Source organism: Callorhinus ursinus, unplaced genomic scaffold (genome assembly GCF_003265705.2).
Source record: "Callorhinus ursinus isolate GAN/ISIS: 27379988/994484 unplaced genomic scaffold, GSC_fseal_2.0 scaffold1352, whole genome shotgun sequence".
NCBI classification, from domain to species: Eukaryota; Metazoa; Chordata; class Mammalia; order Carnivora; family Otariidae; genus Callorhinus; species Callorhinus ursinus.
The window spans coordinates 1-10864 of NW_027398407.1; the positions used below are offsets into that span (position 1 = coordinate 1).

A 10864-nucleotide genomic window follows, 5' to 3' on the forward strand; every position below is an offset into this window, starting at 1 on the left:
GGCCTGCCCCCGACCTACCCTGCGGGATGCCAGAGTCAGGCTATTGGGTAGCAACCGGATCACTCCACTCTTTCTGTAGCAAGTTTCCCCCAGTAGCCTGCGTGGTCCCCGCCCTGCCCGGGGCCCTGGTGCCGTGGGCTCTGACACTTCTCTTGTCGCCCTCTCTAGACGGTGCCGGCACGCAGTCGGAGCTCGCCAGGCCGCTGTGGATGGCATACTTCCAGCCCACACCCTGTACGGCACAAGCTGCCCACGGCTCAGGGCCGGGGGCGGGCGGGGTCCTGGCACTTCCCAGTTGACTTTCGGAGTCCCCCGTTCTGACACAGAGCAGGCTGGCCCAGGTGAAGCTGAAGGTCCCATCAGCTCACTGGTCGGGTTGGCCGTGTGCAGGGAGCTCTCTTGTGATCCCGGATGCAAAGCACGAATGTCACGCGCATCTGGACAGGAAAGGAGGAAACACCGAGGCGGCTGGCCTGGTGGGGCTAGTGGGCCAGACACAGAGAACACAAGAAGGAGAGGCAGGAGGCGCGCAGCAGGTGGGCAAGATCAAGGGAAGGGACCAGCCAAGCACAGCAGCAGGAAAGGACCTTGTGTCCAAGGACCTGGGGTTTGGCGGAACAGAGGCCATCCGCAGTCGGACTGGAAGCTGGAACACCAAGCCCCAGGGGGTGGTGGCAGTGCTAAACCCAGGGCAGGTCTGAGCAAACTGGCATGAATCGGACACCCTCCCAGATCCCTGACTTTCAGACCAGAGTTGTCCCTGCCTGTGGGACACTCACAGACAGGTATCCCTGGCAGGCTGGGTGGCCTAGTGGACCCCACCAGGTCATGATCGTCCCCAGAGCTGTGGTCCACACCTTCCAGGGAACCAGGAAACCCTGGGATTCTGCCCAGGCGCTCATGCCTTCTGGGCCATGGGGTTTGGCTGGCTCTAGGAGTTGCCCTGCCCACCACCCACCGCCCACACCATGTCTCTGCTTTGGTCATGAAGAGCAGACACACTTTAGAACGAGGACAAAAATTAACAGTGATGGCCCAGGGCATCCCCCCCAGCCAGTCTGGGACAGGGTTTCCTTAAGGGACCCTGCTCCATGCCCAGCCCAAGACAGGCCATGTCTGCCTGCCTCCTATCAACAAAAGAATTTCAACGACTAAACATAAGGAAAAGCAGCAGCTGTTGTCTTTGGTTGTCTCCCCCGGGAAGACGTGTGCACTCCTGCCCAGGCTGGGCCCTGACTCCGCAGGCGGCTGAAGAAGCCCCGTCCCACTCTGCGCCTCCTCCCAGGCTCTGGCAGGGCCCCCACCCAGCCAGGCCCTGTCCCAGGAGGCAGGAGGGAATGGAGGGAGGACTCCAGGGCTCTGTCCCGGTCTCCCTGGACCGTCCCAGTGTCTCTCCAAGTCCACTTTCTCCTGCTGTCAGGGGAGAGGGCTGAGCAGAGCATGGAAGCCTTCCCAGAGGCCCCCAGGATGCCATCTTTCTCCTCTGGTCGAAGAAGGGGTGAGCCCAGGTCACAACCCCAGCTGTGGGGCACACCTGGGAGATCTGGACCCACCTAGCCCACTTCATGTACACTAAGGTGGGGTTTGGACTGCTATTCTGGAAGGTTCCCTGAGACCACACTGTGTTCCACGCCCCTGCACAGGGCCACGGATGAGAGGGTGAATGAACAGTGCCAGGTCCTGGGTGTTCCTAGATGCGCACGAAGGTCAGATCCTTGCCCTCCTGGTCACTGAGGAGAGGCAGCTGGGCACAGCGTGGCCCCGGGCAGGAGCTCTGAGCAGGTGGGCCTGCTGCTCTCCCTGCTTCCCTGTGCGTCCCCTGAGGGGGCGCACTACTGTTCCCATGGGGCGGGGGCTCCAGATGCCCAGCACTCCGCCAGGGGTGCCCATCTACAGCCGCAGGGGCTGGGCCCGGGGCCTGCCGGTCCCACTGACAAGACCCTGAGTTGTTGAGCTGGTTTGTGTCCACGGAGCAACAGAGATGGCCAGGGAGGGAGGGGGTCCAGGCAGGGAGGGGGGCAGGCAGGGAGAGAGGGCCAAGGGCCAGACAGAAGACTCCATCTCTCAGCCAGAGAGGCAGAGACCACCCTCTGGGGAAAGTGCAGCAGACCGCACTATCCTGGCCAGGTGGGGAGGAGAGGGGTCGGGGCAGGAAGGGGCCTTCCTCCTGGCTCTCCATTCCCCTCGCCTCCACTCTCCCTCCTTCCCTCCCCTCTGCCCTTAGATGTCAGCCTCACAGGGTGACCTTGGGCCAGCTCCAGGCGGTATTACTGCCCTCAGGGAGCCAGCCTGCGCCCACAGGAGACTCCTGTCCCCTCAGGCTACTTCCTCCTTCCCTTTCTCTCTCTCCCTGCTTCTTTCCCCACATCCCCACCCCCAGCAGGTGCCCCACGTCCCCCACTCCAAGCCCTGGCGATGTCGGCGATCTAAGCAGAATTCTGGAAGGGACTCTGAGCCCCCTCTGTCACAGGCAGACTTCACTGCAGGAGGAAGGCCCCTCCTGGACCGCCTTCTCCACCCCTAGGGCTCAGACAAGTAAAGAAAAGAGAGCCCAGGAGAGGGGACGGGGACAGGAAGCCTGGGCAGGAGGCCTAGGGAGGAGGGCTGGGCAGGACGGCTGGGCAAGAGAACTGAGCAGGGGGCTTTGCATGTCAAATCAAGACATTTCCCCCAAGGGTCTGCCCCACCCCACCCCCAACTAACACCGCTCAGGCCACATTCTGTGGTACTTCCCTGGGTACCACCATCGACCCTGCCCAAGACCACACCCACTCCCACCCACAGAAGCAAACATAGCTCCCAGACCCTCCCTGCTCCCACTACACCCAGCTGTCCCCACCAAGGCCAGTTCTGGACTTCCGGCTCTACGTAGCTGGGAAGCCCCGACCAGATGGCCAGAGGCCCGTGGAGATAACCGTCGCCCCATCCTGGAGCCCCAGCCTGGAGTTCCTCCCCATTCATCTCCCCACTCACCTCTGCGGTCCATGGCTCCTCCAAGGACCCACGGGCACGTGCCCTGGAGGCAGAGGCTCAGATAGGAGGTGGAGGGCTTCCTGGCAGAAGCTAAGCACAGCTTAGCCCTTAGGCTCAGAGCCAGACCAACCCGAGGAACAAAGTCCCGGCTCCTGCCTGGGCCCAACCCCACCTGTCCCTTCTGGGTGGGAGGAACCTCAGCAGCTTTCCGGTTTGCCCAGATCTGGCGGGGAGAGGCAGCTAGGTCAGTCCCATGACAAAAACCAGACTTTGCAGCCAGATGCCCGAGGCAGGCTGCCCTGCTGGAACAGGGGCAGTAACGTCCCCTACCTCAGATCATGGAAGGACCCATTTGGTGGCTTCCCCTGCTCTCAGGGCCCAGCCTGCGGGCATTACAGCCTCCAAGCCCCGGGAGATTTGGCCCCTGCTCGCCTCTCCGGCTTAGGCTGGTCCCCGCCCCACTCCCACTCCCCTCCCCGACCTCTCCACCTTTCCTCACTTGTGTCTCCGGCCCGGCGAGCTGCTTTCCTCACCTGGCACTTCGTCTACCCAACCTCCAAACAGCACAGTGGTCTCGGATGCTTTCTGGGTCTCCTCATTTTCTCTGGAGGGGGAGGTCCCAGAGATTTCTGACACACTGGATTAAAGAGGAGCTTCAGTGAAGGCAAAGGAGAGAGTGTCCCTGGGGTGCAGGGACACCAGGGTATGGGGAGCCCACTCAAGGATTAAACACGGCACACCACAGAGCCTGGGAGAGAGAGGACATCCATCTCTCTGTCCCTGTTCTCCTGCTAAGACTTTCTGTGCACGCTCCCATCTGGCCCAGAGGGAGGGATGATGGAACCAGTTGGGACAGGGCAGAGATGCCACACCACCACTGCCAACCAGCCTGGCCCCACCGCTAAGTGCCAGCCACTGGGAATGGAAGAGACGGTGCTTCCATGCATCATACCAAAGGCACACGATGGCCTGCCTCTGGCTGAGGGCAGGGGAGCAGAACTGCGCCCACGGAGGCCCCTTGTCAGGGTGATATGGGAGCAGGAGAAGCTGAATGACAAATCAGTGTCACACCTACTTCACTCTGTGTACAAAACTTAACTCAAAATGGAGCAGTGGCCTAAATAAGAGCTTAAAAGATGGAAAAATAATCCAGTCAAGAAATGGACAGAAGACATGCACAGACGTTTCTCTGAAGAAGACATACAAATGGCCAAGAAACACATGAAAAATTGCTCCATGACCTGGAGTCACTGAGGTCAACACTAAAGTAAGTGATGCTTCTGGAAATCCCCTGGAAAAACAGAAAGGTAAGAAACCCCAATGGAGAGGTGGGCTTGTTGGAGGAACCTTACCATGTTACCTGCTCATCCACCCAACAGATGGTCAGGGGAGGATCCAGAAGACACACCTTTGCCACACGCAGAGCTCAGACATCCTGGAAAAGCAGCACGGTGGCTCTTCTCTGAACCTGGAACACAGGTAAGAGACCGTAACTGAGCTCCCAGGACCAACACAGGTGTCACAACCCAACAGCAGAGAACACGCAGCAAAGTGTTATTTCCACAGGCAACGTATGCAAGGTTCCTGTGACTTTCTCCCAGACTAGTGCAGTGAACTGGATGAGACGACCCACCGGGGTCTAGAGACCCCTCTCTCTGCCCCCCACCCCCAGGTCTGGTGACTAGAAGCCTCACTTGAGCTACCTGATTGGTCACAGACCCTCACTGAACTTCTAAACATGCATTAGTTCAAGTCCTGGGGCCCCAGACACGAAGAAAGGCTGACTCTGATCCTTCCTCCAAGCCCCACCGAAAGAGCCAGGGCCAAAAGGAGATTACTGTTGACCTTAAAACCGCCGGTACTTTACCAACAAAATGGGTTTATTCGGGAATAGCAGAGAATTGCAATTCGGGACATGCAAGCTACAGTAAAACCGCAGACAACTCCAACAAAGAAAGAAGTGTTATTTTACGAGGAGAAAGTTAGAAGGGGCTGTCCTGAACCGAAGTCCACTGGACAAGAGCAGGAGTTCAGCGTGAGGGCAGTTTCCCACTGGCTGAGTTGCTGGGGGAGTGGTTTTCTCACAGGAGATGAAGCGTCCATCCTTCTGTCGGGTCTGTAGACATGATTCCCTCCTGTGGAGGATCCTTCTGCCGGGGTGTGTGACAGTTCTTTCTGTGACTGACTCCGGGTGACAGAGTGCACGAGAGCTCCTCTTTCTGGCCTCTTGATTCTGTTTTAGTGAGCTTTCCCTTATTACTTTTCCTACTACCACGACCTTTGGGATGTTGGAACCCCAGTTCCTGTGCAGGAGGGGTTCTGGTTAGGGCAATCTTCATCTGCTTCCCTCCGCCCGAGCGGGGGGTACCTTTGAAACTGGGGACTGCCACCATTTGGTTCTGGAAACGTTCCTGACATTCGGCCCCGGAGGTTTTCTCCCACGATGCTGCGCTCGGCTCTTCCCCACCTGAGGCACAGAGCATCCGAGCGTCTGTCAGGCCTCCCCGACCCACTCTGTGCTCTTCTATTGTCCATGTGCTATCGCCCACTGATGCCCCTGGATGCGCTGCTTGTGTTGTCACCCGCCCCAGAGCACGTCACGCGCCGCCCTGTCCCGCACACCGGCAGCCCCGAAGCTCTGGGCCAGGGAGGGGGTGACGGCCAGGCCTGGGGAGGCCCAGAAGGTGAATCAGGGCATTTTCAGTGTTGACACTTGGCGATAGGTTCCATCTCCCACAATGACACACAGGTAACTCAGAAGTACGTTTTTAAACTTCTGAACACGAAACTTCTACAATCACGTCTTAACTTTAACAACTAAATCATGCCGCGGCCAGACAACACGCCTGGTAGGACGTCGATTCCTTGAAACAGAGAACTTGCTTCATGGACCAGGCAGTCAGTTCTCGTTGCTGCTCCAGATGTGGGTGGAGTCCGCACCTTGTTCCCACTCACACCGCTCTGTGTCCTTAGATCAAGCTCATCAACTCTCATCTAGACCTTCCGTATCCACCGGACTTCTGCCGGGTGTTTCTAGGCCTAAGAGAGGCACCAGAAATCCTCCGCTTTTGTCTGTGAGCGGATTTCCCCTGGGAGACTTGCAGCTCCATCACTGGGGGCGTCAGAATCGCTCTGCCTGCCGGGGGCGCGGGGCCCCTCCATCCCACCGTGACCTACCTCACCCTCCACAGCGCTGTTTATCCTCTGGTCCGCTCTGCCCAGTACAGCCACACCAGCCTTTGTTACAGTGTTTCTTAACTGGAGCTCAGTCAAAAGAGTTATTGACGGCTTCACTGAAACATTACTCAGGAGCCACGAAATCCACCCCCGCCCCGGGGTCCTGTGCATCTGCAGCGGGTCTGCCTGCCCACAGGTGTGCGTGGGATTCCACCGCCTCACGGGCCGTCTTCCATCGCCTCGCCGAGTCGTAGCTTCTAGCCTTCCTTGTCTCCTGCCTTCTCCTGGGCTGACGTCCTCCAGCGCCACCCCCCGTCTCCCCCTTCCTCCCAGCATGGCGCACACTGTGCTGAACTTCCAGCCCGCATCTATTTTTTTCCACTAAAGATTTATTTATTTTAGAGAAACAGCAGGAGCGGGAAGAGCAGAGGGAGAGCAAGACAGAATTTCAAGCAGACGGCACGCTAACGGTGGAGCCTGATGTGGGGCTGATCAGCGGACCCTGAGATCCAGACCTGAGCCCAAACCAAGAGTCAGGCACCCTTGAACCACTGAGCCCCCCAGGCAGCCCCCAGCGGTCATCTTAACTCTTTTCAGGTGCGTGTTTACCTTAAGCCCTCATTTTTGCTCCTCTTACAAATCAACACAGGATAACTCCCTCCAAGTCACAGGCAAGGTCGGCTCCACCCTCTGCCAGTCACCTGAGGCCACGGAGCCCCCCTTTCCCGAGGAGCCTAGACCGCACAGACCGAGCTCCTGGCCGCGGTCACACGAGGTGGGAGGGCAGCCCCAGGTCAGGGAGGAGGTCTGGGCGCCCGGGCTGCAGGCCCTGATGCCAGGCCGGCCCGCTCCAGGTCCTGGGGCAGGATCTGGCCCTTCTTGCGGGCCTTGTCCAGGCGCCGCTCGGCCTGGGCCGCCTTCTTCTTGTGCAGGTTCTGCCGCCACTTGTCCTGCCTCCTCTGCTGCATCTTCTGCACCACATGGGCCGTGCCCTTCTCCCACCTGCGCTCCCCCTGAGCAAGGCTTCTCTTTGCGCTTCAGGGCCTCCCGCCCCAGGCGCTCGTCCTCGCGCATGCGCACGCCCTCGGCCTTGTAGGGCAGGTTGGTCCACTGCATCTTGCTCTCCAGCTCCCGCGCCTTCCCCTCGTCCTGGTCCCGCAGCTCCTCCCGCCGAGCCTGCCGCGCCTGCAGGCGCTCCAGCAGCTGCCGGTAGTACCTGCCCGTCAGCGGCGCCAGCTTCCCCTTCCCCTTCTAACTCTTCTCCTTCCGCGCTGGGCCTTGCTGGCTCCATCAGCTCCCCTAACTCCAAAGTGGAGGAGAGCAACACGACCTGTGACCCAGAGTTCCCTGATGGCCAGGAAAAGAAGGTGACTGCCCCATCCCTTCTCCCTGATAGCCCCTCCCAGTGCCAGTGATCCCCACTCCACATGCACAACAGGGGCCGGGGAATCCCAACTCCTAAAAAGAGCTTCTAGAAGTCCCTGAGCTGGACCCCAGCCTGGAGCGCCCTGCAGGATCCAGAGAACCTACCGATCCTACCGTCTTCACAGTTCTGAGCCTCCACCTCTTCATCATCCCTGATGATCTTTGGCACCATTTAGCCAACACAGCTCGTCCTCCTCTTGAGCTGCCACCATGTCCCTGACTGCCACACGCACCCGCAAACCCTCTCTCTCAGGGTTCTGCAGCCACAGCTTCTCCTTGCAGCTCTCCACCCAGCACAGGGGCAACACAGCATCGTCCACGTCACGCTGGATGTGACAAGTGCATCCTGGTGAACCCTGTAGCTGGGGAGTCCCCGTGGGGCCCTCCTCTCTGAGCACAGACCTCTTTTGAAAGGCTCCTTGTGAATGAGCCCATCAGGACTTCCTAGCAGCATGCCCCTCCCTGGAAAGAGGGATACCATAGCCCCACGGTCTCCACAGGACGCAAGTGCAGCAGGACTCCTCTAGAGCTAGAACCAGCTCCACAAGTACCTGCAGAGTTAGGGGCAATGCCGGGCTCAGAGGAGGAGCCAGCTGCCGCCCTGGCTCGAGCATGAGCTCTAATGTTACAGCCGGAGGCAGCAGGAGTCTTGCACTGGCTCCAGAGGACAGGGACATCTGGGACAAGCTCCAGAGGTAGAACACATTCCAGCAGCAGCAGCCCCACCAAAACTGGAGGCAGAAAATACTAGTCTCTGCTCAAACACAAAGGCCAGAAATAGAGGCAGTTTTACCACCTCTGTTTTAACATATGCACTAAGAATGTACATATGAGCTTTTTTCATCAATATCCTTTATGATAATTTTTAAAGACTCTTTATATGAGAGACTGTGAGAGAAGGAGACAGAGAGAGTGCACGTGAGAGCAGAGAATCTCCAGCAGATTCCCTGCTGAGTGAGGAGTCTGCCACGGGGCTTGATCTCAAGACCCGTGAGATCATGACCTGAGCCCAAACCAAAAGTCAGATGCTCGACCCACTGAGTCACCCAGGCACCCCTCCTTTATCACAATTTAATCTTCTACTTCTATTTTATTGTGAGCACTTATCATGAAAGAGTTTGGATTTTGTTAAAGATTATCCTACATTAATTGACATGATCATGTTTCTTCTGGATGTGGTCTAGGACACCGATTAGCTATGTTGAACAGCCTTTGCATTCCTGGTGTAAATCACACTTGGTCATGATGTATAGTCCTGTCAGTGTGCTGCTAGATTCGGTCTGCTAGAATTCTGTTGAGGATTCTTGCCTCGCTCTTCATCATGGATTTTGGCCTGGCGTCCTCTTTTCTTGTAAGGTCTTTGTCAGTCTTTGGAATCGGGACAATGCTGGCATTCTAGGGTGATGTGGGAAGTGTTCCCTCCTCTTGTACTTTTGGCAGACTTTCAGAAAGATTGATATCAGGTCTTCTTTAAATGTGTGGGACAAATCACCAGGGAAAGCATTGGGTTCTGGTCTTTTCATTGTTGGGAAGTTCTCATTACTGCTTCAGTCTATTTACTTATTACAGGTCTGCTCAGGGTTTCCATTTCTTCTGGAGTCACTTTTGGTCATTTGTGTGCTTCTCAGAATTATCTGCTTCATCTCAGCGAGCCACTTTGTTGGTATAAAATGGTTCCATTTTTGTCTCCTTGTCAATTTTGGTAAATCCGCAAAAGAAAGAAATGTTGTTTTCACTGATTTTCTCACGTGCTCTTCTCTTCCAATTATCTCTGCCCTAATCTTCATGGTTTCTTTTGCTCTACTAACTTTGATCTTCTCCTTCGACTGAAGCAGAGGAACACTCTAACTGCTCCAGATGCCAGCCAGCTGTCCAGGTCTGGGTTGTTGGGTAGAGAAGCAGGACAGACTGGAGTGGATCAGGCTACCTGGGCAATTTCTACCTCACCTGGCATTCCAGGTCACCCCCAGACTGTCATTTCAGGCTGTACCTCTCCTCCTGCCAGGCAACAGACTGACCTGGCTTCCCATGAACCACTCATGACCTTAGGCGCCTTCTGTGCTGTAGGAACAAGAAGACTAGCTGAATTTTGCCAAGGAGCACTGCGCATGAGCAGGAAAGCCTGCATAGCCCAGGGCACTGTCTTCTTTGCATTTCCTTCACTCTTTGCCATGTGTGGGTCACAGCCACCTATGCCCATGGACACCCAAGAGCACCCATTCACCTAGGGTGTCTGATGAATGCAAAGTCAGCCCTTCAATTCTGCCACCACACCCCCAACACAACACCCAAGACCAAAAGGAGCCCTCACTCCAAGTCCTGAGACCAGCTCAGAGGCAGCCCCTCCCTGCGCAGCAGGGACATCGCCTACCTGCTCTGCAGGCTCCTCCAGCCTGATGTAGATGTGGAGGACATTAGTGTGGGTTTTGTCCCAGGGTCCCTGATGGCCAGGAAAAGGCCTGGACTTTCCCCACCCTTTCTCCCTGACATCCCTTCCTGGAGCCTGGGTCCCCACTCCACAGCCACAAGGGGCCAAGAAGACTCAGTCTCTAGAACCTTCTGGGCTAGATGCTGACTGGGGTTGCCTTGCACAGTCTGGTGTTTCTGCTGGCCTTGCCGTTCCTCAGGTTCCGGAGTTGACCTCCCAGTCGCCCCTGGAGACCTCAGGCATCATCTCAGCCTCTGTCAGCACCTCCCCCTCCTCTGCCTCCATCAGATCTGTGGCAGCCTCGGAATCACACGAGCTCCGCCTCTCAGGGTCTGCAACCACAGCTCCTCGCTGCTGCTCTCCAGGCAGCAGGTGGGCGCTGCTGCCTCATCCCATCAGCCTGGACATGAAGATCGGCACCATGTACAAGAGCATCCTGCTGAACTGGGTATGTGGGGCATCCCCTTGGTCTCCTCACTCAGACCTTTCTGGGTACTGACCTCACTGGAACAGCTAGCTACTCTGACGAGAAGCCATCTCTGGGGGGCGGAGCAAGATGACAGAGGAGTAGGAGACCCGGATTTCGTCTGGTCTCAGGAAATCAGCTGGATAGGGATCAAACCATTCTGAACACCTACGAACTCAAAAGGAGATTGAAGAAAAGAATTGCAACAACTCTCTGAACAGAAAAGCGAGCACATTCTGGAAGGTAGGAAGTGCAGAGAAGTGAATCCGAGGTGCTATTCGGGAGGCTAGATGGCAGGGGAGGGGGCCTCCATCGGGCACTTCTGGCAAGTGATAGAGCAGCGGAGCAGAAAATTGGAACTTTTAGTAGTCGGCTCTGCTAAGGGACGTCGCTCC

General features: G+C 57.1%; 2 long non-coding RNA genes across 2 annotated transcripts; both read right to left on the reverse strand.

Annotated features, from left to right (window-relative positions):
* Positions 1 to 6: 6 nt before the first annotated feature.
* Positions 7 to 10391, reverse strand: LOC141372129 (uncharacterized). The gene is made up of 3 exons (XR_012377445.1): positions 10161 to 10391; positions 4326 to 4441; positions 7 to 437 (listed from the first exon to the last, which is right to left on the reverse strand). It is a non-coding gene; the product is annotated as an uncharacterized lncRNA (long non-coding RNA).
* On the reverse strand, positions 4833 to 6535 carry LOC112818435 (uncharacterized). The gene is made up of 2 exons (XR_003206585.2): positions 6151 to 6535; positions 4833 to 6012 (listed from the first exon to the last, which is right to left on the reverse strand). It is a non-coding gene; the product is annotated as an uncharacterized lncRNA (long non-coding RNA).
* Positions 10392 to 10864: the final 473 nt, after the last annotated feature.